Below are 27,847 nucleotides of genomic sequence, written 5' to 3'. Positions count from 1 at the left end.
GTTATTGCATTTATATGCTGAGTTTGATTTAGGAAGAGGTCACATTTGAGCAACAAGAAGGTTCTCAGGAGGTAACACTTAGGCACCCTATAGTACTATGCTAAATTGTCATTTCAAGAGTAAAGGTTCATAAGCATTGTCATTAATATTGAGGGCCCATCAATGACCCATCCTCCTTCATCTTCTAGAAGTTTTATGGTTGTCACATTTATGTTTAGGTCCTTGATCCATTTTGAGTTAATTTTTGTATAAGGTGTATAATAGCAGTCTTCTTTTCTTTTGGATATGGCTATACAGATCTCCCAGCACCATTTGTTGAATAGACTGTTAATGGTCAAGCTGGGTGGGCTTTGGAGCCTTGCCAAAATCACTTGGCTGTAGATGTTTGGGTCAATTTCTGAGTTCTTGATTCAGTTCCATTGGTCCATCTCTCTGTCCTTAGCCATTATAGTCAAGTAATTGGGATTTTGAGTTGTCCTAAATGATATTTCAGGGACAGATGCTGGACTTTATATATCCTGCCATAACCAATGAATGTACTGGGGAAGAGTATGAATTTACAGGGTGAACTATTATCTATGTAGTGCAGCAGTGCCCCAAAATGTGTTCACCAATTGCGATGAGTGTGCCACCATGATGGCGGAGGCAGTTGGTGTGGGAGGAGTGGGGTAGGGGAGTGGGGGGTATACAGAAACCTCATATTTTTAATGTAACTTTTTTGTGATGTATATGTCTTCAAAAAATACAATTTACAAAAATGATGAGGTGGGGGACTGAGGAGTGGGTTATATGGGAACCTCTTAATGTGCTTTAAATTCAGAAAGTGAGAGTCCTCTAATTTTGATTTAAAAAAATATATATATTGGGCTATTTTGGGCCACTTACCCTTCCAAATAAATTTGATTATTGGCTTTTCAATTTCTGCAAAAAAGTCTGTTGGGATTTTTACTGGGATTGCATTGAATTTGTAAATCAATTTGGGTAGAATTGACATCTTAATGATACTTAGTCTTCCAATCCATGAACACAGAATATCTTTTCATTCATTTACATTTCCTTCAGCTTCTTTTTGAAATGTTTTGCAGTTTTCTGAATACAGGTTCTTTATGTTTTTGATTAAGTTTATTCCTAAATATTTGATAGTTTTAGTTGCTATTAAAAATGAAATTGTTTTTCTGATTCCCTCCTCAGAATACCTATCAGTTGTGTATAGAAATGCTATTGGTTTCTGCATATTAGTCTTGTATCCTGCCACTTTGATGAACTTGTCTAGTAATTCTAGTAGCTTTTTTATGGATTTTTCAGGATTTCCTGGATAATATCCTGTCATCAGTGAATAAAGAATGTTTTATCACTTCCTTTTCCTTTCTTATTTATGGGCTTTTTATTTCTCATACTATTTACAGATATCTCCTGTTGATTCTGTTTCCATAGAAAGCCCTGTCTAATAAAATGATAATGTCATTAGGGAATATCAAAAGTGTTACTTCTTCCTTTCCTATTTCCTTGTCTTTTATTTCTTTATCTAGACTAATTGTTCTAGCTAGAACATTGAGCACAATATTAAATAACAATAGTGGCAATGGGCATCCTTGTCTTGTTCCTGATCTCAGCAGGAAAGCTTTCAGTCTTTCACTGTTGAGTTCAATGCTAGCTGTAGCTTTTTCATATACTCATGTTACCATATAAAGAAAGTTACCTTCTATTCCTATTTTTAGTGTTTTTATCAATAAAGTGTACTGTATTTTGTCAAATGCTGTTTCTGCATCAATAGAGAGGATCATATGATTTTTCTTCTTCAATTTATTAATATGGTTTATTACACTAATTGATTTTCTTCTGTTGAACCACACTTGCATACCTGGGATAAAAACCACTTGATCATGGTGTGTAGTTCTTTAAATATGCTTTTGGATTTCGTTTGCAAGTATTTTATTGAGGATTTTTGCATCTATATTCAGTAGAGATATTTGTAATTTTCTTTTCTCATAGTATCTTATCTGGTTTTGGCATTAGGGTGATGTTGGCTTTCATGGAATGAGTTTGGTAGAATTCTTTCCTGTTCAATTTTTCGGAGGAGTGTGAGCAAGAGTGGTATTAGGTCTTCTTTGAATGACTGGTAGAATTCACCTGTGAAGCCATCTGGTCCTAGACTTTTCATCTTTAGGAGGTTTTTGATGACTGTTTAATCTCTTCACTTGAAATTGGTTTTTTGAGGTCTTCAATTTCTTCTTGCTTCAGTGAAGGTGGTTTTTGTGTTTCTAGGAATTTGTCCATCTCGTTTACATTTTCTAATTTTTTTCACATACACTTGTTCCACTTGTTCATAGTATCCTCTTTTTCTATTGCATATTCATTTTATTTATTTTTTAAATAATACTTTTAAAATTAAAGTTAATGGATCACATAGAATGTTACATTAAAAAAACATAAAAGGTTCATATATAACCCACACCCCACCCCCACCCCCATCATTTTTGTAAATTGTATTTTTTTGAAGATACATACATCACAGAAAATGTTACATTACCCATCATCCATGTGTAATCTAAGCCCCCTCTAAATAGAGTCATGGAGTGGACATCTTCATCCCAGGGTCCACGGAATGGAGGAATAAATTATGGATTAGAGTGGACTTAACTGATATTCTACTATAAAACTATTGTGACTACTAATAGAAGAAATTGCATCATTGATGGGGAGAAGGTGGCCACAGTAATTGCTGAGGGCAGGGAGTGGAAAGAAGAAATGTGATGAGGGGGTATTTTTGTGACTTGGAGTTGTCCTAAATGATATTGCAGGGTCAGATCCTGGACATTATATATCCTGCCATAACCCACTGAATGTACTGAGGGAGAGTGTGAACTACAGGGTAAACTATTATCCACGTGCTGCAGCAGTGCTCCAAAATGTATTTGCCAAGTGCAGTGAGTGTGTTACAATGATGGGTGAGGTTGTTGGTGTGGGAGGAGTGGCGCGGGGGGATAGGGGGTATATGGGAAACTCTAATGTTTTTCATATTATCCTCTTATGTATTCTCTTACTTCCACAAGGTCAGTGGTAATGTCCCCACTCTCTTTCTAGATTTTATGTCTGTCTTCTCTCTTTTTTACTTTGTCAGTCTAGCTAAGTGGTTGTCAATTTTGTTGATCTCCAAGAATCAACTTTTGGTTTTGCTGATGCTATTTTTTTTTCCTTGCTTTCATTTATTTCTGCTCCGATCTTTACTATTTCTTTCCTTTGGCTTGGGTTGGGGTTAGTTTGCTGTTTTCATGTGTGTTTTTTTCTAGTCCACCAGGTTTGTAGTTCAGTCTTCAATTTTAACTCTTTCTTCTTTTTTAAGGTAACGTTGAGGGCAATAAATTTCCCTCAGTGCTGCCTTTGTGGTGCCTCATAGGTTTTGATATGTTGTGTTCAAATTTCCACTCATCTCAAGATATTTGCTGAATTCATTTGCAAATTCTTCTTTGACCTACTGGTTGTGTTGTTTAGTCTACTTATATTTATGAATTTTTCTTTTTTCCATCCATTATTGATTTCCATCTTCATTCTGTTAGGATCAGAGAAAATGTTTTGGATAATTTCACTCTTTTTGAATTTATTGAGACTTGTCTTGTGACCAAATATGTGGTCTATCTTGGAGAAGGATCCATGGGCATTTGAAAAGAATTTATATCCTGCTCTTTTTGGTGCAGTGCTCTGTAGATGTATGTTAGGCCTAGTTCATTTATCATATTATTCAAACTCTCTTTTTCTTTTTTTATCCTCAGTCCAGATGTTTTATTCAATACTGAGAGCGGCATATTGAAGTCACAAACTATTATTATAGAGACATCTATTTTTCCCTTCAGTTTTGCCAGTGTGTGCCTCATGTATCTTGGGGCATGGAATTTAGTTGCATAAATATTTAGTAGAGTTATATCTTCTTACTGAATTGCCCCTTTTATTAATATATAATGACCTTTTTCATCCCTTATAACAGTGTTGCCTTTAAAATCTAAATTGTCTGATATTAACATTGATACTCCAGCTCTTATTTGGTTACTATTTACATGGATTATCTTTTTCCAACCTTTCACTCTTAACCTGGATGTGTCCTTACATCTGAGGTGAGTCTCTTGTAGACAGCATATAAATATTTTTTATCCATTTTATCAGTCTATGCCTTTTGATTGGGGAGTTCAAGCCATTAACATTCGATGATATTACTGTAAAGTCATTACTCATTTCATCCATTTTGACTTTGACTTTCTGTTGTCACCTTGTACTACTGTCTATCTTTTTACCCTTTAATTTACCCTTTCTAATTATCTTCATTTCTACACTCTTTTCCAAGTCTCTTGTCCTTTTTTTCCTTTCAGGCTTCAGCACTGCCTTTAGTACCTTTTGAAATTCTAGTCTTTTGGTAACATATTCTACCATTTTTTGTTTATCTGTGTATTAGTCAGCAAAAGGGGGGCTGATGCAAAATATTAGAAATCAGTTGGCTTTTATAATGGGTATTTATTTGGGGGTACAAGTCAGAAGGCCCTAAGGAGTTCAAATCAAGGTGCCATAAGAGGTACTTTCTCACCCAGAGTCTGTTGTCATGTGTTAACACAAAACAGCAGGCTATGTTCGTGAGGGTTCAGCCTTCCTTCTTCCTCTTAAAGCTCCATAGTCCCGGCTTCTTCTGATCTCAGCTTCAGGTTGGCTTAAGGCTCAACTGTCTCCCCGTGGCTCATTTCTTTCTGGGCTTTTCTCAGCTGTTGAGGACTCTGGTCTCTTCAGTTTCAGACTATCAGGTGAATGGCTTGGCCCTATCCCTGCAGCTCCAGTCTCATAAACCTAACACTCTGTGTTATCCTTCTCCTTGTATTTACTTCCCTATCCTTGACTGAGTATCCAATTATATAGCCCAGAAAATGGGGGTGGGGATGGACTCAAATATTCTCACCCTAAGGACATGAAAAAATAAAAGTCCTAGTCTTGATTTAATAAAGTCAAAGTGAAACTTCTAAATACAATACAATCTAATACACCCAGGGGCACAGACCAGTTTATAAACACAATCCAATATCTATTTTTGAAATTCATAAACAATAACAAACTGCCACACTCCATCCTCTGAATTCTAAAAATATAATATTCAAAAATAAATCATTTTATCTTTTTTAAAAACAAATTTATTGAAGTAAATCGCTCATACATAAGCATACATAAATAATAAGTGTATAGTAATAGTTGTGAATTACAAAACAAACATATATAACATCATACAGGACTATTGTACTACACCCTACCACCAACACCTTCCATTGCTATTAAACATTTTTAACTAGAGAATAAAGAGCATTGTCAAAATATTACCATTAACCAAAGTATTTTCCCCCAACCCACCCTACTATTATTATTATCTTTATATCATTTTTATAAGAACATACATAAACAATTAAGTGTCTAGTAAAAGTTGGAACTTACAAAGCAAACATGCGTAATATCATACCGGGGTCCCATACATCAAACCTCCACCAATACCTTGCATTGTTATGAAAGGTTTGTTACAAATTATGAAAAAATATTGTCAAAATCTTACCACTAATTATAATTATCTTATCTTATATTTGGTATATTTTCCCCCAACCCACCTTATTATTATTTTCTAAATATATTTTTATGACAGAAGTTGTAAACTTATAAAACAATCATACATATGTACAGAATTCCCAAACAACATCCCTCTACCAGCACTGCACACTGTGGTGGAACATTTGTTACAAATAATATAATATTATCTGATTTTTACCATGTCCATAGTATACATTTGGAACACATTTTCCATACTGCCCCATTATTGACACAGTATATCTTTGACATAGATGCAAAAATACTATATTATTACTGCTAGCTATATTATTTATTACTAGTAACCATAGGTCACTCCATTTTTATCTTTCCAATGCTTCTCCACATTTCCACCAACCTGCAGTAGTGATGTACATTTGCTCTAGCTCACAAAGGACACTCTTGCATCTGTGCCCACAATTCTCATCCACCTCTTGGCTTACTGTGCTATTCAGTTCCTAGATCATTCTCTAGCATTCTATCAATTGGCATTTACAGTCCTAGACTACAATTTTCAGCCACATCCCCATTTATAAACTAGCTGTTACTATGTGTTTCCATCCACTATATGCATTTCCACACTTTTACACTAAAGCTAATTAAAACTTCTACATACATTAAAATCAGTAGTTCATCTACAATATTCAAAAATAAATCTTAAATTGATAATAATGCTAAATACAAAGTGATATCATAAACAGTTTAAAGAAATACAGTTTGTCTTGGGGCAAAATCCAGTCTGGTTTTAGTTCTTTGAAACTTACAAAATCATTTATCAGCTTCCAATATACAAGGGACAGACAAGGGATAAACATTTGCATTACCATAAGGAGAAATTGGGAAGGAAACATGAGTCACTGGTCCCCTACAGTTCCTTAAACTTACAGGGAATACTTTATTAGATTTTGAAGTCTGAGAAAAAAATCCTAAAATGATGGTTTCTTCTCCCTGGGGCCTCATGGGGTCCACTGTTTCCACTGGCTTGTTATTTTCTTGGTTCTACCCACATCAAGCATCTGAGTGGTGAATGAGCTCCAGACCTCACTCTCCAAGAACACTGAGGTGGTGGCCACACCTTCCTTGATCCCTGGGGCAGTCTTAACCACCCTACTATAGTGAGGTGGAGACAACATTCTCCCTAATCATTGTCGTAGTGGCCCAACCCTCTCAGAGCAATGAGTTGGCAACCTGGCCTTCCCTAATCCATGAGGGGCAGGCCCACCCCTCTCAGACCTATGGCATGTTGACCAAAAACCTTGCATAATTTGCTCCACCCTTTCTAAACCCGGGGATGGCAAAACTCTTCCTGAACAGTGGGCAGGAACATCTACCATCTTCAATTGCAGGGGCAAACTCACCTGCTCTGTACACATGGATGGGATTCCTCTCTTGACCCAAGGACATGTCTTAATTCCAGGTCTCAGCTTCCATGGTTTTCCTCTTAATGCTGTTTTCCCTTCCAACTCTCCCCTCCATGTCCCTTTTAGTCCAGGCTGACAGTGGTTTAGTTCACACAGCTTTTTGAAAAAGCTTGTTGGTTTAGCATGCGGGAAGCAGGGATCAAAACCATCAGACAGTAAGACAATCCTGACTTATAAGTTCAAAAGTTAGTTAATTCCTCAGATGGTGCACTATTAACTGGAAACTTGATTTCCAGAGGCTTGGGATTTCCAGAATCAGTTTCCAGTTACTTTGTGCCCAACAATTCAATTCTCAGATTATCTCTCTTGTCTAGCATTTTTCTGTAAGCTGCAAGAAGAAGCCAAGCTTCATTCTCCAAAGTTACATTGGAAACTTCTTCAGCTATATGTCCAGGCTTCCCATTTATGAGGTCTAAGACGTCATAAAAAGTCTTTTTAATGTCCATAATCCTACTAACAGTCTCTTCAAAGTGCTCTAGAATATTTCTTTCAAACATCTCACAATTATTTCCTAAGACCTTATCAAAAATAACTTTATGCTCTGTGTTACTACCAATGGTCTCTTCAATGCAATCTAGCCCTTTTCCATCATGCGTCTCAAAATTCCTCCAAATACTTCCACTTACCCATTTATAAAACCATTCCAGGGTTTTGGTACTTGCAAAAGCATGACCATACTCTCAGGTACCAAATTCTGTATTAGTCAGTCAAAAGAATGCTGTTTCAAGATACCAGAAATCTATTGACCCTTATAATCGGTACTTATTTGGAGCAGAAGCTTACAGTCACATGGCCCTAAAGAGTGCAAATCAAAGTGCCATAAGAGGTACTTTCTCACCCAGAGTCTGTTGCCATGTGTTGACACAAGATGGCAAGCAATGTCTGCAAGGGTTCAGCCTTCCTTCTCATACTTAAGGCTCCATGGTCCCAGCTTCTTCTGATCTCAGCTGTAGGCTGGCTTAAGGCTCATCTCTCCCTGTGGCTTGTTTCTTTCTGGGTTTTCTCAGCTGTTCAAGGCACTGTTCTCTTCAGCTGCAGACTATCAGGTCAATGGCTTGGCTCTCCCCCTGGGCTCCAGTGTCCAAAACTAAACACTCTGTGCTCTCCTTCTCTGTGTACTTACTTCCCTGTCTTTATTTGATCATTGGTTTATATAGCACACAAAGGAGGTGAGCAGGACCTCAAACTACTTCATCCTAATGATGTGGTCAAATAAAAGCCCTAATCTTGATTTAATAAAGTAAAAGGGAAACCTCTGAATCAAATACAATCTAATACCCCCAGAGAAACAGAACACTTTGCAAACACAATCCAATATCTATTTTTGGAATTCAAAAACAATACAAAACTGCCACGGTCTGTGAAGACTTTGAACTCCCCTTCTCTTTTGAAGGACAGCTTTGCCAGATACAGAAGTCTTGGCTGGCAGTTTTTCCTTTTCAGTACATTAAATACATCATACCACTTTCTTCTCTCCACTATGGTTTCTGACGAAAGGTCAGCACTTCATCTTATCAAGATTCACTTGTGTAGTGGCAAGGCAGTTTTTTTTTTCCTTTCCTCTTCAATGTCTACATCCTTTTTTTTCTAAATTTTAATTTTGTCTTCAAAAATGTTTTAGGTCCAGCAATTCACTTATGCAATATAGGGGACTCCCATATATCCAATATCAAATCCTACCCCAGCAGTGATCTCTTTACATGTTCATGTTATATTTGCTTCAGCTGATGTACAGATATTGAAACATAGTTATCAAATATGGTTCCATTTTGGTTAACATTATGGTTTATATTTTAGACTGTACAATTTTCTAAATTTTTAGTTACCTTCTGTTTTACATTATGGTTTACATTTTAGCCTATAGACTTTTATACATTTTGGGTGTAATTTAACATGTCCTATATCCATCATTGCATGATCTTGTGGAACACTTCCATTTCTCCCCAGGTACCCTGCTTCCATCTATTCTATACTTCTTTTCCCCTCCCCTCAGGGCCCATGTGACAACCAATCTTCACTACTTGAAGGGCCAGATTCACAGACACTCACAACAATGCTGAGGGCTTGACATACTAGACTGCCCTAACCCATTAGGATCCACCAATTCTTTTGGGAGACACAATCCCCTCTGTTAGAGAACATCAGGCTACCCCAGTGTATGGGTACACCTTCATACTCATTGTATGGGTCTTCACCCAGTGACATAACAAACTATGACAAAATGAGCACTCACACACTACCTGAAAGCCCGCCCCTGTGCCAGATGCCCCCCCTTAAGCACCTTAAACAGGTAACCCTTCCTTATAATACATTCTGAAGAGTTTTCTCAACATTATAGTTTAAACTGCATAACTGACAATCTCCCATGTTCAACTGTTCCTCCCAGCCCTCCCCACAATTCCTTGGCCCATCTGACCCATCCTCCCAACCTGAGCTGCAGGGTGCCTAAGAGTTACCTACTGAGAGCCTCCATGTTGCTCAAATGTAGCCGCTCTCTAAGCCAAACTCAGCATGTGAATGCATTACCTTCCCCCCAGTGTGGGACATGAATCCCAGGGATGAACTTCCCTGTTGCTGAGGGATTACTATGAATCACTAACTGGTGATGCAACTAGAAAGAGACCTTGAATAAAAGGGTCAACTCAGATGAGCATAATATCTTAGCTTACATGTAGGATCATGTGTTAAAAACTGCTTTTTGGCCTTGAATAAAAGGGGTAAAAAAAGCAAAGACAAATGAGTCTATATGGCCAAGAGTCTTCAAAAAAGAGTCAGGAGGTCATCAGATGGGTCACGCTTATGCATGCCTCAGCACAACCCCAGAGACAGCCAAAGTAGATACAATCCCAAGTATACTGGTTCTCCTGAGGGCTACAGAGACCCACAGGTTCTAGGGTCATGGCAGATGGCTCTACATTGGAAATTGTGTTCTTGAGTGTGATGGAGTTGGACTCAGATGTGACCTATCTACACATGCCTCTTCTGTCATTTTTACTGATCCTGTGGTTGGCACTAGGGTTGGTGTATACTCAGGAGACTTGAATCTCTGGACTGTCCATGTGCCAGCTGGGCCCTGAGCCTCAGCAGAGTTGCATCTTCTACTCCTTTGTTCATTGGACTTACCCAGGTCAGTTAACAGGGAGGTGAAGATGGTCAACCACCACACTAGGGACCTGAGAGTGCCTACAACTGCAAGCAGGAGAATTGCATCCATCATCCATGTGGAATCTAAAGCCCTTCTCTATATACAGGTGGAGTGGACATCACCATTCCAGGGTCCACAAGATTGAGGAATAAAAATACGAATTAGAGTGGACTTACTTATATTCTACTATAGAACTATTGTGACTAGTAATGGGAGAAATTGTAGCTTTGATGTGGAGAAAGTGGCCATGGTAGTTGCTGAAGGCAGGGAGAGTGAAGAAAAGATGTGATGTGGGGACATTTTCAGGACTTGGAGTTGCCATAAATGATATTGAAGGGATAGATGCTGGACATTATATATCCTACTATAACCCACTGAATCGACTGGGGGAGCATGTAAACTACAATGTAAACTATTATCCATGTGGTGCAGCAGTGTTTCAAAATGTATTTCCCAAATGCAATGAATGTGCCACAATGATTAAAGAGGTTGTTGTTGTGGGAAAAGTGGGGTGTGGGGAGGGGGGGTATGTGGGAACCTCTTATATTTTTAATGCAAAATTTTTTATGATCTATGTATCTTCAAAAAATACAATAAAAACATGATGGGCTGGGCGTGGGGAGTGGGTAAAAAATAATTCACTTGTATATGATTCTTTGCTTTATTCTTGCTGCTCTCAAAATCTCTTTAGCTCTCATATTTTCATTCTGAATAGTAGGTTGCTTTGGGTAGATCTATTCAGGTCTATACTGTTTGGGGTGTGTTGTCCTTTTTCAATATTAATACTTATATCTTTCATAAAGGTAGGGAAATTTTAATCATTATTTCCTCAAATATTTTTTCTGTCTCCCTTTTCTTCTCCTCTGGGACATGAATAATGCATGTGTTTTAGCATTTTGCATGGTCATTCAATTTGCTGAGACCCTGTTACATTTTTTCCATTTTCTTCTCTTTCTGTTCTCTTGTCTTTTCCATTTCACATGTTCAGTCTTCAGAATCACTAATTCTGTCTTTGAGCAATTCACATTTGCTTTTATGTGTCTCTAGTGTATTTTTAATCTCATCCATCATGTCTTTCACTCCGTAAGATCTGTTACTTTTATTTGCAGACTTTCAAGTTGTTATTTATGCCCAATCAGTGTCTTCTTAATACCCTTTATTTCTTTATTCATATATTCTTTCAATTCTGTAAATTGATTGAGGTTACTTATGCAATTACCATTGATTAATTGTCTTAAAGCCTGTATCTCCTCAGGAAATTTGATTTCCTCCTTTGGGACATCTCTTCCACTGAGGACTGTAAACTTTCCTACCAACCCTGCCACAAAGCTGTCCCATAGGTTTTTTAAATTAATTAATTGATTTTTAATGTTACATTAAAAAAAATGAGGTCCCCATATTGCCCCCACCCCCCTCACCCCAATACTCCCATAACCACAACCTCCTCCATCATCATGGGACATTCATTGCACTTGGTGAATACATCTTTGAGCACTGCTGCACCACATGGTCAATGGTCCATATTACAGCTTACACTCTGCCCCAGTCCACCCAGTGGGCCATGGGAGGACATACAATGTCCACTGACTGTCCCTGCGGTACCACCCAGGACACCTCCAAGTCCTGAAAATGCCCCCACATCACATCTCTTCTTCCCATTCCCACCATCAGCAGCTACCGTGACAATTTTCTCCATCTCAGTGTTACATTTATTTCCACTACTAAACACAATAGTTCATGAAAAGAATATCAGTAAGTCCACTCCAGTCCATACTCTATTCCTCCATTCTGTGGACCCTGGGATGGCTATGTCCACTCCACCCCTCTATCAAGAGGGTGCCTCGACTCTACTTGTACAATGGATGCAATTCTCCTCTTTGCAGTTGTAGGCACTCTTGGCTCCCTGTTAGCTGGCTGGGGTAAGTCCAATAGTGTTGTGTTCTCATTTTCATTCATCTCAGGATTTTTACTGAATTCTCTTGCAATTTCTTCTTTGACTCATTGATTATTTAAAATGTTTTGTTCAATCTCCATATATTTATGAAATTTTCCTTTTTCTGTCCATTTTAAAATTTCTAACATCATTCCATTATGAACAAAGTGTTTTATATAATTCCAATCTTTTAAAATTTATTGAAACCAGTCTTTTGGTTGAACATATGGTCTATCCTAGATAAGGGCCCATGAGCATTTGAAAACTATCTATATCCTGCTGTTTTGGGGTGCAGAGCTCTATAAATGTCTGTTAGGTCTAGTTCATTTATCATGTTATTCAAGCTCTCTATTTCTTTTTTATCCTCTGTCCAGATGTTCTATCCAATACTGAGACTAGTATATTGAAGTCTCCAAATATTGTAGTGACATCTATTTCTCTCTTCAGTTTTCCATTGTGTGCCTCATGTATCTTGGGGAACCCAGGTTCGGTGCATAAGTGCGACGGCTTGCTCGGTCGGTAGAGGTGGGGTCTGGCTGCGGACGAGGGGTCGGTCCAGCTCTGGACGAGGGGTCGGTCCCGCTTGGGACGAGGGGTCGGTCCCACCTGGGACGAGGCATCGGTCCGGCAGCAGACGAGGGATCGGTCTCACAAGGGGTTGCGCGGTTCGGCTGACGGGGTCGCCCGGCGAAGCCGGCGACGAAGGGGTCGCCCGGCGAAGCCGGCGACGAAGGGGTCGCCCGGAGAAGCAGGCGACGAAGGGGTCGCCCGGAGAAGCAGGCGACGAACTGGGGACAAGGGAGGCCAGGCCCTTGTCGGGGGCTCTCAGGACTGGAGGGCGCACGGCAGAAGAACTACCGCGGAGACAAGGTAAACACGCAAGTCCACTTTACTGAGGGAGAGGCAACAGTTTTATAGGGGCTGGGGAAGGCTGATTGGTCGAAGCCACGCCCTGTTCTGATTGGTTGCCGGCAAAAGGTCAGTGGGCGGTACTGGACGGGGGAGGGGTGGTGGTTAGGGATTGGCTGTCGCTGTTGCTGGGGGAAGGGGCAGGGTTTAGGGATTGGTGGCTGCTGTTGCTGGGGTGGAGGGCAGACTTGAGTTTCCCGCCCACGCCTGGCTGTTGCTGCTGTCGGGGGAAGGGAAAAGGGCGGGCTGGATTTTTCCGCCCACACCTGGCTGTTGCTGCTGTTGGGGGAGGGGAAAAGGGCGGGCTGGATTTTTCCGCCCACACCTGGCTGTTGCTGCTGTCGGGGGAGGGGAAAAGGGCAGACTGGAATTTTCTGCCCTGCGCCTGCGCAGGGAGAAGGAAGAAGGGTGCCGCCCCACAAGGCATCGGGTGGCGCCATCTGGGAGGAGGGGCGGCCGCGGAAGCATGGCTGCCGAGAAGGGGAGACCCGAGGGCACTCTGCGCCCATGCCGAGCTTCCTTCAGGGGTGGCGGTGAGTCCGACCAGCCACCCTATTATGGGGGCAGCAGAATTAGGCCTACCGCGGCCGCTCCCCTGCCAGGCCAGCAAACCACACTTCAGCCCGAGGGGTGACCGCACATAAGTATAAATTATACTTACTTATTGGTGAATTGCTCTTTCTATTAATACATAGTGACCTTCTTTATCTCTTATAAGTTTTGCAACTAAAATCTATTTTATCCAAAAGTTGTATCACTACCTCAGATCTTTTTTGATTACTATTTGCATTAAATACCCTTTTCCAACCTCTCACTTTTGACCTGATTGTGTTCTTATGTCTGAAGCGAGTCATATTTTTCTATCCATTCTGTCAGTCTATGGCTTTTCACTGGGAATTCTACCATTAATATTCAATGTTATTAATGTAAAGACATTACTTATTTCATCCATTTTATCTTTTGGCTTTCTGTCATCATATCGTACTATTGTCTTTTCCATTTCACCCTTTATGTTACCCTTACTAGTAATCTTCATTTCTAAACTCTTCTCCAATTCTTCTTACCTTTATTTTCTCCTTTCAGGCTGTAGAACTTCCTTTAGTATCTCTTGTAGTTCTGGTCTTTTGGTAACATATTCTCTCAGGTTCTGATTGTTTATGAAGACTTTAAACTCACCCTCATTTTGAATGACAGTTTTGATGAATAAAGTATTTTTGAAGGCAGTTTTTCTCTTTCAGTACTTTAAATACATCATACCACTTTTTTCTCTCCTCCATGGTTCTGATGAGAGATCAGGACTTAGTCTTAGTGAGGTTCCATTTTATGTGACGCATTGCTTTCCTCTTGCTGATTTCTGAATCCTCTCTTTATCTCGGGTATTTTTCATTCTGAATAGTAGATGTCTCAGAGTAGGTCTATTTGGATTTATTCTGTTTGAGATGCATTGTCCATTGTGGATATTGATATTTATGTCTCCTTTAAGGATTGGACAGTTTTGTTCATTATTTTCTAAAATATTCTTTCTTCTTATTTTCTGTTCTTGTCTCCTTCCGTGACACTGATAATACATATGTTTGTGTGTTTCATGTTTTCATTCAATTCCCTGAGACCCTGTTCCATATTTTCCATTCTTTAATCTTTCTGTTCTCCTGTCTTTTCAAGTTCAGATACTTGATCCTCCAATTCACTAATTCTGTCCTCCACTAACTCAATTCTGTTATTATATGCTGCCTGTGTATTTTTTAACAAACCAATTTTACTGATACATATTAATAAAGCATAAATCCATCCAAAGTGTACTATTAGTGGTATTCAGTGCAATCACATATTTGTGCAATCATCACTTCAATAATTTTTAAAGCATTTCCATTATTACAATAATAATAAACAAAAAAAAACAAGCAAAACTCATCACCTCTCAATCTCTCTATGCTTCCCTGCCATACATTACTGCTATTCTGTTTCCTTCTCTCTAGTATACTTGTATATATATTTTGTAAAATATATGTAAAATATATTTTGTCTCATATATGCCATATCACTCATATTCATTTTTTACATGAGGTTTTACTATCTTATACAGTCCCATGTTACAATTTTTACCTTTCATTCTAGTAATATACATTACCTTAAACTTTCCCTTTTAGCCACTGCCATACCCATACAATAACACTGTTATTTACAAACGCCATGATATGTTTTAAGCATTTCTATTCATTTCCAAAGATTTACAAACCACCTTTTTTATCAATTCTGCCCAGATTCACCCTCAGTTTTCCATTCTCTACCCTCTTTCTATTTTCTGATGACCTATAATTTAATTATTGATGCCATGAGTTTACACAATATATTTACTTATAATAGTGCAGTTATACAGTTTTTGTCCTTTTGTGTCTGTCTTACTTTGCTCAGCATAAAGTCCTCCAGCTTCATCTATTTTGTCATATGCTTCACAACTTCATTCTTTCTTTCCTTTGCATAATATTCTGTTGTTTGTATACACCACAATTTGTTTATCCTTTTATCAGTTGCTGGACACCTGTGTCATTTCCAACTTTTAGCAATGGTGAATAATGCCACTGTGAGCATTAGTGTGCAGATATCTGTTTGTGTCTCTGCTTCCAGTTCTTCTGGGTGTATATTTAGTAAGGTATTGCAAGGTCACTCAGCAAGTCTAAATTCAACTTCATTAGCAACTGCCAAACAGTCGTCCAAAGTGGCTGTACCATTCTACGTTCTGTAGAATACAAAATACATTCTGTACCATTCTACAGTCTGTAGAGTACAAAAATGCATTCTATATTTTGGGGGGCTTTTATAAAAGGCATTTATTTAGGGTAGAAGCTTACAATCACAGACCAAACTCTGTTGCCACATTTTGGAGCAAGATGGCTGCCAGTCTCTGCATTGGCTCTGACTTCCTCTTCCTCTTAAGGCTCTATGGTCCCAGCCCCTTCTAATCTCAGCTGTAGTTTGGCATAAAGCTCATCCGTTTATCCAAGGCTCATTTCTCTCTGGACTCAGCTGTTCTGGTCTCTTCACAAGGTCAGCTATAAACTTTCAGGCAAGTGGCTCAACTCTTCCTATGGCTCCAGTGTCAAAACCAAGTTCTCTCTGCTAAGACTTTCTCTGTGTATCTACTTCTCCTGTGTGTCTACTTTTGTGTAAGAGTCTGTTTTATCAACCTCCCAAGGCAACAGGGACTCAACTCTGCATGATCTAATGATATGGTCAAATCAAAGCTCTAATCTTGATTTAATAAAGTAAAAGTGAAAACTCTGACTTCAATACAATCAAAGGGGTATCATGCCCAGAAGAGCAGACCAGTTTACAAGCATAATTAATAATCTTTTTTGGAGTTCATAAATAATTTCAAACTGCCACGTTAGGCATATTGAATAGATGGAAGTAGATACTACTGCAAAAATTATGAGTAATTCTGAAATGTAGATCTTTTCAAAACTAATGCATCCTTGAAATAAACCTTTGACCATGGAATTTCTTATGACTCAAAGCAAAATAAGCAAATCATTCTTTATTAAGGAGTATTTTATTACCAAATTTGACAAAGAACTTAAGGATCTTAATAGAAAGATAAAAGGCATTGAAATTCACAAGTATCTTTGCGACAAGATGATATTCTAATACCTACTTCTGCCACTATCCTAAGTCAAAGCAATTTTTATAATTTGTTGCCCCATAGATAATTCTGATAGAATATTTTGCATACAGCTAAATGACTGGGTGTTGAAATCTTACTTTCTTTTCCTTTTCTTTAATAGAAGGAAAACAGGGATTATGCATATCAAAAATCAGTGTCTCTAAGAAATTGAGGGTTTGGGGCAGTTTTCTTGGACATTTGATCCCAAATACATGAAAGGCAGCTATGAGAGCGGCCGAGGCCATAACACAATCATTCACCTTGATGAGCCTTTTTTTTTTTCTAAATACAAAGGAAATTCACAGACATTGATGTTCAAAGGGTTTTTTAACTTCTAACATGGGCATTGAGAACTGCACCTTTTCATTCACAACCACAAAAAGACTTAGGTCATCCCCAAAAACATCTGGGAGGAGCAGACATATGACTGTCATCTTCACATATTTCAGCACATCTTCATCTGTATACTGTCTCATTTTTTCTTGCAAACCACTGTTGATTGGATTATTCACCACTGAAAAAGAAGCCAGTGTATTTTCTGAATAGGATTTCAAAATGTGCCTTGTTTTCTTATAAATACCTGTTTTCATGAGAAGTTGGAATTCTCTGAACATCTGATAAGGGTATTTTAAGAAGGGAAACATTTTAAGAATGTCCTTCAGAGGAGTTCTACTGTCAAACAACTTTCTTCTTATTTCCAAAATCTGGCTCATCCTGTTGTCAGTTTCTCTCCAGTCCTTTTCTGTTTTCACATATTCTTGCTGCAACCAGTTAATACATGCATCTACCTCAGAATCTAAACAAACAGCTTCTTCTTTTATCTGGACAATTTGAATTTCATCATTTCTTAGATCAGAAAGAGATATCCTTCTCTAACCTCTTCGGTGTCAAATTTGTACTTAATTCTCATCACTTGTTCATTATCTTCTATGTGTCTTGAAACATATTTAAAGCAATCTTTGAGGGCTTATTTCCATTTAAAAAAAAGCCACAGTCATCCTCGACCAGGAAAGGGTGGGCCTGCCACATGCCATTGACCACATCATTGTACTGCTGGATGCTGGATTACAGTGAGCCATCCATATACTTGATCATGTCGTCCTGGAGGAACTCAATAATCCTGATCTGCATGCTCTGATCAGCGCACTTCTGCTCAGCCAGCATGCCTTTGACATTGTAAGGAACTCTGATAAAACATATGGCTTAGTCCACTGCAGGGCTCTATTCCTTGCTAGAACATGTTTCACATTCTTTTTTTTTTTTTTTTTTTTTTGTATTCTTTGGTCAATTAATCCTTTATCAAGGTTGTTAGTTGGATAGAAAGATGGTGTCTGTTCCCCATGGCAGGCCGGACTGGAGGACTGGTCATTCTCTGTAGCTGCTTTGGTTGGCATCATCGTGCTGTTTCTCTAGGGCTTCCAGGACACTTCTGCCCTTGACTATTCTGCTTGCATTTTTAAATTAGATCCATTAGAACAACCTGGTGCTCAATTTTCTTTACCAGTTGCTGAAACATCTGATCATTAAGTGCTAGCAAAGTGGCTCCACTTACTTCTTCCTTTTGAAATTTATGGACTAACTCTCCTAAGTTTTCCTCCACCAACTGATTGCAGACTTGATCAACTGACCAAGATTCCATTGCTGTATCCTATAAATACACCTGTAGAATAAAAGGTCAGAGAAGGATTCTTCAGGTTTTCTAATTATCATTCTTTTATTTTTCCCCATTTTTCCCCTAACAATTAGCTCTCTAGGTTCCCTCTTTTGTCAGACTCCCTTAGACTCTCAGTATTAAATGTCTCTAAAACTACTATTTTCACAACATGCATTTAAAGTCACTAGCTAATAAAATAAATATTCAGATGGAATTTCCCCTCTTTCCTCATCTCCTATCTCAACTATTTTAACTTTCTCCCACTTTTTTTCCACAGGCATCCCTCAGCTTTCTTTAGTGTATTTTTAGTCCAATCCATTGTCTTACATTCCCATAAGTTCTGTTACTTTTTTTGTTTGTTTGTTTTTTGCCGGCTTACCAATTTTCTTTATGCTCATCCAGTGTCTTTTTAATATCCTTTATCTCTTTCGTCATAATTTCCTTCAAATCCTTGAATTGGTTTAGGAGATTTGTGTGATTTTCCTGTTTCTTAGTCTGGCTTGTACTTTTTCAATGACATCTATGTATCAGAACATGTTGATGCATTTCTCTGATGGTCAATCTCTCTCTCTTGCATATGGGCTTTGTTTCATGGCTCTTCTTTGATTTTTGGTTCAATTTATTCTAAGTCTTTAAAGTTCCCCAGCTTAAGTTATCAAAATATTGTCAGGGACTCACTATTGGGACACAGGTCTGCCCCAACGGTCTGGGATGAGAGACTCCAAAAATCATTTAGTAGTTTCCTGGCCAACCCTCCAATGGCACTCATCAGTTAACCTGTCCACAGAGGTGTCTCTTTCAATCTTCTCTTGCTGTAATTCTGGTCTGGCCAGAGCTGAGTTTCAAAGTAGTCTCTGCTGACCAAACTTAATAAAGGGAAACCATTCTTCACCCTCTGTCACACCCTCCCTCTTCACAGGGATGAAGACGTGTGATCCCCCTCAGTTGGCTACAGTGAGCCACAGATTTTATCCTGGCTGTTCACCTTGAGGGTGGGGAAAGAGTGCCATTCTCAGTCACAGAGGTTAGCAACCCTTAGTTTTCATTTTGGCTTCTTCATCTCTCTGTTCCTTGCCCACATGGAGGATGCACATCACTCTCCTGGTCTGCAAATACTCAAAGCAGCTCCCTCAGACAGTTTTTTGCCATTCCTCTGTTGTTTTTGTGAGTTGAACCCTGCCTACCAACACTGATGTCACCTTTCTGGAAGTCCTTCAACAGTATTTAGTATTCTAATTCAAGATCTTGGAAAGTCTTTTGATTTATTCAGGTCTTTAATTTCTTTCAGCAATAATTTGTAATTTTCTTTGTTAAATTTATTCCTAAATATTTGATTCTTTTAGCTCCTATTGTAAATGGATTTTTTTTCTTGATTTCCTCTTCTGATTGTTCATTACTATTATATAGAAATATTACTGATTTTTGCATAATGGTCTTGTTCTCATGATATGCTGAATTCATTTATTATTTCTGGGATCTGTGTTGTGGATTTTGGGGGATTATGTATAGGATCACATCCTATGTAAATTGGGGAAGTTTTAATTCCTTTCCTATATGGTTGCCATTTATTTCTTTTTCTTAATTGCTATAGATAGAGCTTCTAATACAATGCTGTATAACAGTGGTGACCATGGACATCTTGTCTTTCTTCTGATTTTAACTGTAAATCTTTCAGTCCTTTGCCATTAAATCTTCTTTTAACTGTGGGTTTTCCATATGTGCTCTTTCTCATATTAAGGATGCTTCTATTCCTAGGTTTCTGAGTGTCATAATCAGTAAGGGGGACTGAATTTTGTCACATGCCTTTTCTGTATCAATTAAAATGGTTATTTTTTCCCTTTGTTCTGTTAATGTGATGAATTTATTTTCTTGTGTTGAATATTACTTGCATGACTGGGATAAATTTCACTTGATTTTGGTATATAATTCTTTTAATATGCTGTTGGATTCAGTTTGCTAATATTTTCGTGATATTTCCATCTATATTCATAAGAGAAATTGGTTAGTAATTTTCTTTTCCTATAGTATCTTTATCTGATTTTGACATTATGACTCATAGAATGAGTTAGGTAGTGTTCCTCTTTAACTTTCTGGAAGAGTTTGAGCAGGATTGGCATTAATTTTTCTTGAAACAATTGGTAGAATTCACTTGTGAAGAAGTTGGTCCTGGGTCTTTCTTTGTTGAGAAGTGTTTTGTTTTGTTTTGTTTTTACTTTTTAAAAAATATATTTAGATTACATAAATGTTACATAAAAAATATAGGGGATTCCCATATGCCCTGCTCCCCACACCTCCCACATCTACCCCCATTAACAACATTCTTCATTAGTGTGGTACATTCGTTGCAATTGATGAACACATTTTGGAGCATTGCCCCTAAACATGTATTATAGTTTACATTGCAGTTTATACTCTCACACACAATTCTGTAGGTTATGGCAAGATATATAATTCCCTGTACCTGTCATTGCAATGTCATTCAGGACTATTTCCAAGTCCTGAAAATGCCCCCGTGTTACACCTGTGTTCCCTCTCCCTGACCTCAGAACCACCAGTGGCCGCTGCCTCCACATCAATGATTTAAGTTCTTCCATTGTTAGAATTACAATAAGTCTATAGTAGAATATCAGTAAGATGACTCTAGTTAATCATTCATTCCTCAATCCTGAGGATTCAGGGATGGTGGTGCCCATTTCACCTCTAATTGAGAGGGTGCTTCAGTCCCATAGAGCCAATGGATGGAACTGTCTTGCTTGCAGTTGTAAGCTCTCTTGATTCCTTGGTGTAGTGGTTGTCCATCATCACCTCCTTGTTAGTTGTCCTCGGTGAGTCAAATGAACTAAAAAGTAGATGCTGTAACTCTGTTAAGGTTCAAAGCCTAGCTGGCACATGGACAGATGGTACAAAGATTCAAGTCTCTTGGATGTATACTTACCAACTCCAACACCAAGTATAGGTTTGAATAGAAGGGACCAAAGTAATGTGTAGGGAAACCACAACTGAGTTCAATTCTGTCACACTGGGCAGCACAAACCCCAAAGAAGGGCCCACTGTCAAGACACCCAACTCATGACCTATCTGCCCTCACCATAGTACCTGGGTGTCTCCAGAGCCCTCAAGAGCCCACTATTTGGGATAGTGTCTAATTTCGCAATCAATGAGATCCTACTGAGACATATATAAGTGTAACCTCTGGAATGACCTCCCAACCCACTCTGAAGTCTCTTAGCCATATTTGTTTTTTCCTTTCCTCGCTTTGGGTCAAGGCCTTTTTCCAGTTGCACTGCTAGTTGTTGCTTGGTAGTGATCCCTAAGTGCCAGGGATGCTTATCCCTGGGAGTCATGTTCCATGCTCAGGGGAAGTTATTGCATTTATATGCTGAGTTTGGTTTAGAGAGAGGACACATTTGAACAACAAACAGCCTCTCAGGAGGTAATGCTTAGGCACCCTATAACACTGTGCTTAAAGGCTCATAAGCACAGTCTTCAATATCAAGGGTCCATCAATGGACCATCTGTTGTCAGGTTTTTGATTACTGATTCAATCTGTCTACTTATTGGTCTGGTGAGATTTTCTATTTTTCTTGTGTAATTTGTGCAATTTTCCCAAATCTACAAATTTATCCTTTTTATCAATGTTCTATAATTTTTAGGCATACAATTGTTCATGGTATCTGTATATTTCAGCTAAAGGGGTGCTGATGCAAAATACCAGGAATCTGCTAGCTGTTATAAAGGGTATTTATTTGGGGTAGATGCTCAGTCACAGGGCCATAAAACATAAGTTACTTCCCTTACCAAAGTGTGTTGCCACATGTTGGAGAAAGGTGGCTGCCAGTCTCTGCAAGGGTTCAACCTTCCTCTTCCTCCTAGGGTTCCATGGTCCCAGCTCCCTCCTTTCTCAGCTACAGATAATTAGGCTCTCTCTCTTCCTGGGGCTTTTGCCATGTCTAGTGGAGCCTTCTCTCTTTCCTCACATATCTGCTTCTCTGTGTTTACTTCCCGGGGTCCCAGCACCAAAAATTTCAACTCTCATCTCTTTTGTGTGGTTTTCTCTGTTTATCACCACCTATCAAGGGGGCAGTTACTCAACATCCTACTGACATGGCCTAAACAAAACCTTAATCATAATTTAATTATGTAAAAGTGAAACCTCTGAATCTAGTACAATCTAATATGTCCAAAGGAACAGACCAGTTTACAAAAATAAACCAATATCTATTTTTTGGAATTTATAAACAATATCAAACAGCTATGTTCCATCCAATGAATTCCAAAATGATGTTACAATATTGAAAAAAACTTTATTTCAGTAGCAATATTAAGTAAAAAATCATATCATAATCCGTTGAAAGAAATACAGTTTTTCTTGGGGAAAAGTCCCATCTGGCTGAAGACCTCTGAAACTTACAAAACTATTTATCTGCTTCCAATATGCAAATGGACAGACAAAGAATAAACATTTACATTATTGTAAAGAAAATTTGGGAAGGAAGCTTGAGTCATGGATCCTCTACAGTTCTCTAAACCTTCAGGGTATACGTCATTAGATTTCAATGTCTGCGAGTCATTCTTAAGATGATGCTTTCTTCCCCCTGGGGCCTCATGGGGACCCACCTTTTCCACAGGCTTGCCTAATGACCATTTTTTTGGTTCCACCCTCATCAAGCTTCTGGGTGGCGATCAAGCTCCAGACCTCACCTTCCAAGAGCATTGGGGTCATTGCCACACTTTACCCAGTCTTTGGGGTTGAGACTTAACCCCCCCTAGTACAGTGATATGAAGACAATATCCTCATTAAACTCTAGCATACAGACCAATCATCTAAGAGGAATGAGCTGGTAACCTGGCCTACCTTAATCCATGGGGGGTAGGCCCACTCCTCTCAGACATATGGGGTGTTGACCTTACCCTCCCTAACCCTTGGGAAATGTGTTCCATCCTCCCTATACACTGGGATGGCAAAACTCTCCCTCAACATCTGGCTGGAATATCCACCCTCTTCAATGCTGGTGCAAACTCAACTTTTCCATACACACGAGTGTTTCCCTCTCTTAGCCCAAAGAGATATCTTAATTCCTGACCTCAGCTTCTGTGGTTTTCCTCTTGAAGTCATTTCCCTTTCCAGCTCTCACCTCCATGTCCCTTTTAGTCCAGGATGACAGTGATTTTGCACATACAGCTCTCTCAAAAAGTTCGTTGGTTTAGCATGCAAGAAACGGGTCCAAACCATCAGACAGTAAGACTTTCCACAAGTCCTTCCTGGATAACTGTATTTTCAATCCTATTTTATAGGTTTCAAGTTTAGTAAAGTCCTCAAATGGAACAGTATCCTTTAGGGGCTTGATTTCTGATGTTTGCAATTCCCAGAATCAGTTTATGTTCTTTGTGCCCAACAACTGAGTTCTCAGCTTATCTCTCTTTCATAACATTTTACTATAAGCTACAAGGAGAAGCCAAGCCACATTCTCAGAATTTACTTTGGAAAGGTCTTCAGCTAAATGCCCAGGCTCACCATTTTCAAATTCTTTCCTCCACAAAACATCAGGAGTCAATCTTGTTAAGTTCTCTGTGATTTTAAAACATGAATCAACTTTCCTCCTGTTTCCAATAATAGTTTCATCATTTACTTCAAAAGTGCTCATAAAAAGTTTCCTTAGTATCCATATTCCTCCCAATAGGCTCTTTCAAGTGCTCCAGGACTTTTCTGTCAAAATCTCACAAATATTTACTTCTAAGGATTTGTCAAAATATCTATAGGCTCCATATTTCTATCAACAATCTCTTCAAAGCAATCTAGGCCTTTTCCATCAAGCATCTCACAGTGTCTCCAAAAACTTCCCCCTTACCCATTTATAAAACTGTTCCAGCATTTTGGTAATCATGAAAGCACAACTGCACTCTCAGTATGAAATTATGTATTAGTAAGCCAAAGGGTGCTGATGCAAAATTCCAGAAATCTGTTGGCTTTTTAAAAGGGTATTTATTGGGGGTAGAAGTGCACAGTCACACAAACATTAAGTGTAAGTTATTTCCCTTACCAAACAGTGTTGCCATGTGTTGGAGCAAGATAGCCTTCCTCTTTCTCCTAAGGCTCTGTGTTTCCAGTGCCTTCCTTTCTCTGCTGTAGACAGTCAGGCTCTCTATCCTCCCAGGGCCTCTACCATGTCTAATGGAGCCTTTTCTCTTTTCTCACATATTTGCTTCTCTGTGTGTTTACTTCCCAGGGCTCCAGCATCAAATATTCCAACTTTCTCCTCTGTTGTGTGGTTTTCTCTGTGAGTCACCACCCACCAAAGAGGCAGGACTTAACGTCCTTCTCTCACGGTCCAATTAAAGCCTTAATTATAATTTAATCAAGTAAAAGTGAAACCTCGGAATCCAGTACAGTCTAATATTCCCAGAGGAACAGAGCAGTTTACAAACATAATCCAATATCTAGTTTTGGAATTCATAAACAGTATCAAACTGCTACAGTACCCTCTTATAATCTTTATAGTTTCTCTGAGCTCAGCAGTATGGTCCTTCTTTCATTTGACTTTTTGTTTCCTTGATTTTCTCCATTTTAAAAAATTATCTATTTCATCTATCTCTGCCCTAGTCTTTTTTATTTCCTTCCTTCTCACTCTCAGTTTAGTTTGCTCTTCTTTTTCTAGATAGATGGTTAAGTCTTGGATTTGAGTACTTTCTTCTTTTTTAATGTAAACATATAAGGCTATAAGTTTCCCTCTGAGCACTGCCTTTGCATTGACCCATAAATTTTTATGTTTTGTTTTTATTTTCATTCAGCTTAGGCTATTTCCCGATTTCCATTTTGATTTCTTCTTTCACTCATTGATTGCTTAAGAGTGCATTTTTAACTTCTATGTATTTGAGGATTTTCCAATTCTCCCTCTGTTATTAATTTCTAGCTCCTCTCCATTGTGGTTAGAGAAAATGCTTTGCATTATTTCAGTCTTTTGTTATTTATTGAGACTTGTTTTGTGATTTAACATGTGGTATATCCTGGAGAATGATTCATTTGCCCTTGAGAAGAATTTGTATTCTTCTGTTTTGGGGTGCAGTGATCTGTAGATGTCTATTAGTCCTAGTTTATTTATAGTGTTTTTCAAGGTCTCCATGCCCTTGTTGATGTTCTCTGTAGATGTTCTATCCACTGATTAATGTGGTATGTTGAAGTCTCCAACCTATTATTGTAGAGATGTCTATTTCTCTCTTCAGATTTTTTTGTGTTTTTTTTTTTGTTTGTTTGTGTGTGTGTGTGTGTTTTAGGAGGTACCAGGGATTGAACTCAAACCCTCCTACATGGGAATCAGGCCCTCAAGCACTGAGCAATATCTGTTCTCCATGGAGAGTTGCTTTTTTTGTTTGTTTGTTTTTGTTTTTAGGAAAAACCATCGATCAAACTGGGACCTCATAAATAGGAAGCAGACACTGGACCACATTAGCTATATCTGCTCTCCTCCCTTCAGTTTTCAGTGTTGACTTGATGTATTTTGGGACACTATGGTTAGGTGCATAAATGTTTAACACTAGCTCTCTGTTGGTTGCCATTTACATGGAATTTTTTCCATCATTTATCTTGAAATCTGTTTGAGTCTTTTGGCCTAAGATAAGGCTCTTGTAAATAACATATATTTTGATCATGTTTTCTTACCTGTTCTTCCAGTTTCTGTCTTTTCTTAAAAAGATGTATTTTATTTATTTACTCCCCCCTTGTTGTTTGGGCTTGCTGTCTACTCTGTGCCTATTCATTGTGTGCTCATCTTCTTTTAAGGAGGCATTAGGAACCAAACCTGGGCCTCCCATATGGTAGGGAGGTGTCCAATTGCCTGAGCCACATCCACTTCCTCAGTCTATGTCTTTTGATTAAGAAGTTTAATCCATTTACATTCAGTGTAAATACTGAAAAGGAAGGACTTACTTCAGTAATTTTGTCCCTTGTATCTTATATGTTTAACATCTTTTGTCCCTCTTTTATGGCATCCTTCTTTTGTGTATAGTTGATCTTTTCTTGTGTACCTGATTGATCATTTTCTCATTTCCATTTCTTTGTATATTTTATTTTTAATTTTTAAAAAATTTCTCTTCCCTTCCCCACCCCACCATTGTCTGCTCTCTGTGTCCATTTTCTGTGTGTGCTTCTGTGACTGCTTTTATCCTTATCAGTGGCACTGGGAATCTGTGTTTCTTTTTGTTGCATCATCTTGTTGTGTCAGCTCTCCATGTGTGCAGTGATATTCTTGGGAAGGCTGCACTTTCTTTTGCACTGGGTGGCTCTACTTATGGCATGCACTCCTTGTGCATGGGGCTGTCCCATGCATGGTACAGCACTCCTTGCATGCATCAGCACTGTGCATGGGCCAGCTCCACATGGGTCAAGGAGGCCCAGGATTTGAACCACAGACCTCCCATGTGGTAGGTGGATGCCCTATTCATTGGGCCAAGTCCACTTCCCATGGTGTTATTTTTTAATGCAATAAGCCTCAGAATTTAACAAAGAAGTGTCTGTGTCCCATGAAGATCTACAACCAATAGATTGAGAGATCTTCAAAGATAAATGCAAGCCCAAAACGCAGTTGGGAGTATACTTCAGTAGGGAAGCCAAGGTTGTTTGTTGCAAGGACACTTCAGGCAGACTGAAAAATACACTCCAAATGAAAAACAGCTGTTTTTTCCCCCATTCAACACTCTTGTTAAGGGCTCTTCATAACTTAGGAATTGAAGTCTAATTTGAGTCCATGAGAGAGACAATTCTAGTAGTCATCCAGTAACCTCTGCAACTGTAGTAGCCAAGTCCACTTCCCTTTATACATTTTAAATACTTTCTTTGTGGTTACCCTGGTGTTTGTATTAAACAACCTAAGTCTATAACATACTAGTTTAAAAGAATACTAGCATAACCTCGAGAACATACACAGCCTCTGTTCCTATACCCCTCCATTTCCCAAGGGCAACTTTTCAAGTTACCAATATATGCTTCCTAATTAGATGTTCTGAACCAGGATGTAGTAATATTTATTACAGTAGTAGTTGTTTATAGTTTTATAAGTGAGAGCACTGTCTTATCATGGCCACAGATACGAATTTAAAACCTCTATGAGTCAATTAGGCTTGCTCTTTTAAGTGATTACAGACTGCATAAAGGTAGCCACGGTGATAGGAAAATCTGAGTGAAAAGTTGGGCCTAGATCAGTGCAAAATTTTCCACTGCTGAACTATCATCTCAGAACAGACATCCTACTACTAATGATAGAAATTCAAAAGCTAATATTTTTTCCTTAAAGGTGATAGTTTTACACTGACAATCTGGTTCCTATTTGGCCAAGTGATAGGAATTTATGAGACAAGTGTCTAAATTTCAGCATTCTTTGGTGTTTCAACACATTATTTTATAGGCATGAATTTCAGGTTTATAATCAAAGCATTGAGCCATAGTCTTGTAACTCATAGGCATGAAATGAGTAGAGGTTAACTTCAGCCTCATTTGGTCCAGCTTCTGATAATGAAGCTAAGTCAA

At 38.6% G+C, this 27,847-nt stretch overlaps 1 protein-coding gene and 1 pseudogene across 1 annotated transcript in view; one reads left to right on the top strand and one right to left on the bottom strand.

Annotated features, from left to right (window-relative positions):
- The window catches only part of TENM1 (teneurin transmembrane protein 1), a 1,381,582-nt gene that overhangs the window by 1,045,732 nt on the left and 308,003 nt on the right, over positions 1–27,847 (top strand). The gene's annotated exons all lie outside the window — the stretch shown is intronic.
- On the bottom strand, positions 16,745–18,327 carry LOC139438136 (sterile alpha motif domain-containing protein 3 pseudogene; annotated as a pseudogene).

This window comes from Dasypus novemcinctus, chromosome X, assembly GCF_030445035.2.
Source record: "Dasypus novemcinctus isolate mDasNov1 chromosome X, mDasNov1.1.hap2, whole genome shotgun sequence".
NCBI classification, from domain to species: domain Eukaryota; kingdom Metazoa; phylum Chordata; class Mammalia; order Cingulata; family Dasypodidae; genus Dasypus; species Dasypus novemcinctus.
The sequence above is the reverse complement of the archived record's forward strand: the minus strand, read 5'-3'. Positions and strand labels throughout refer to the sequence as shown.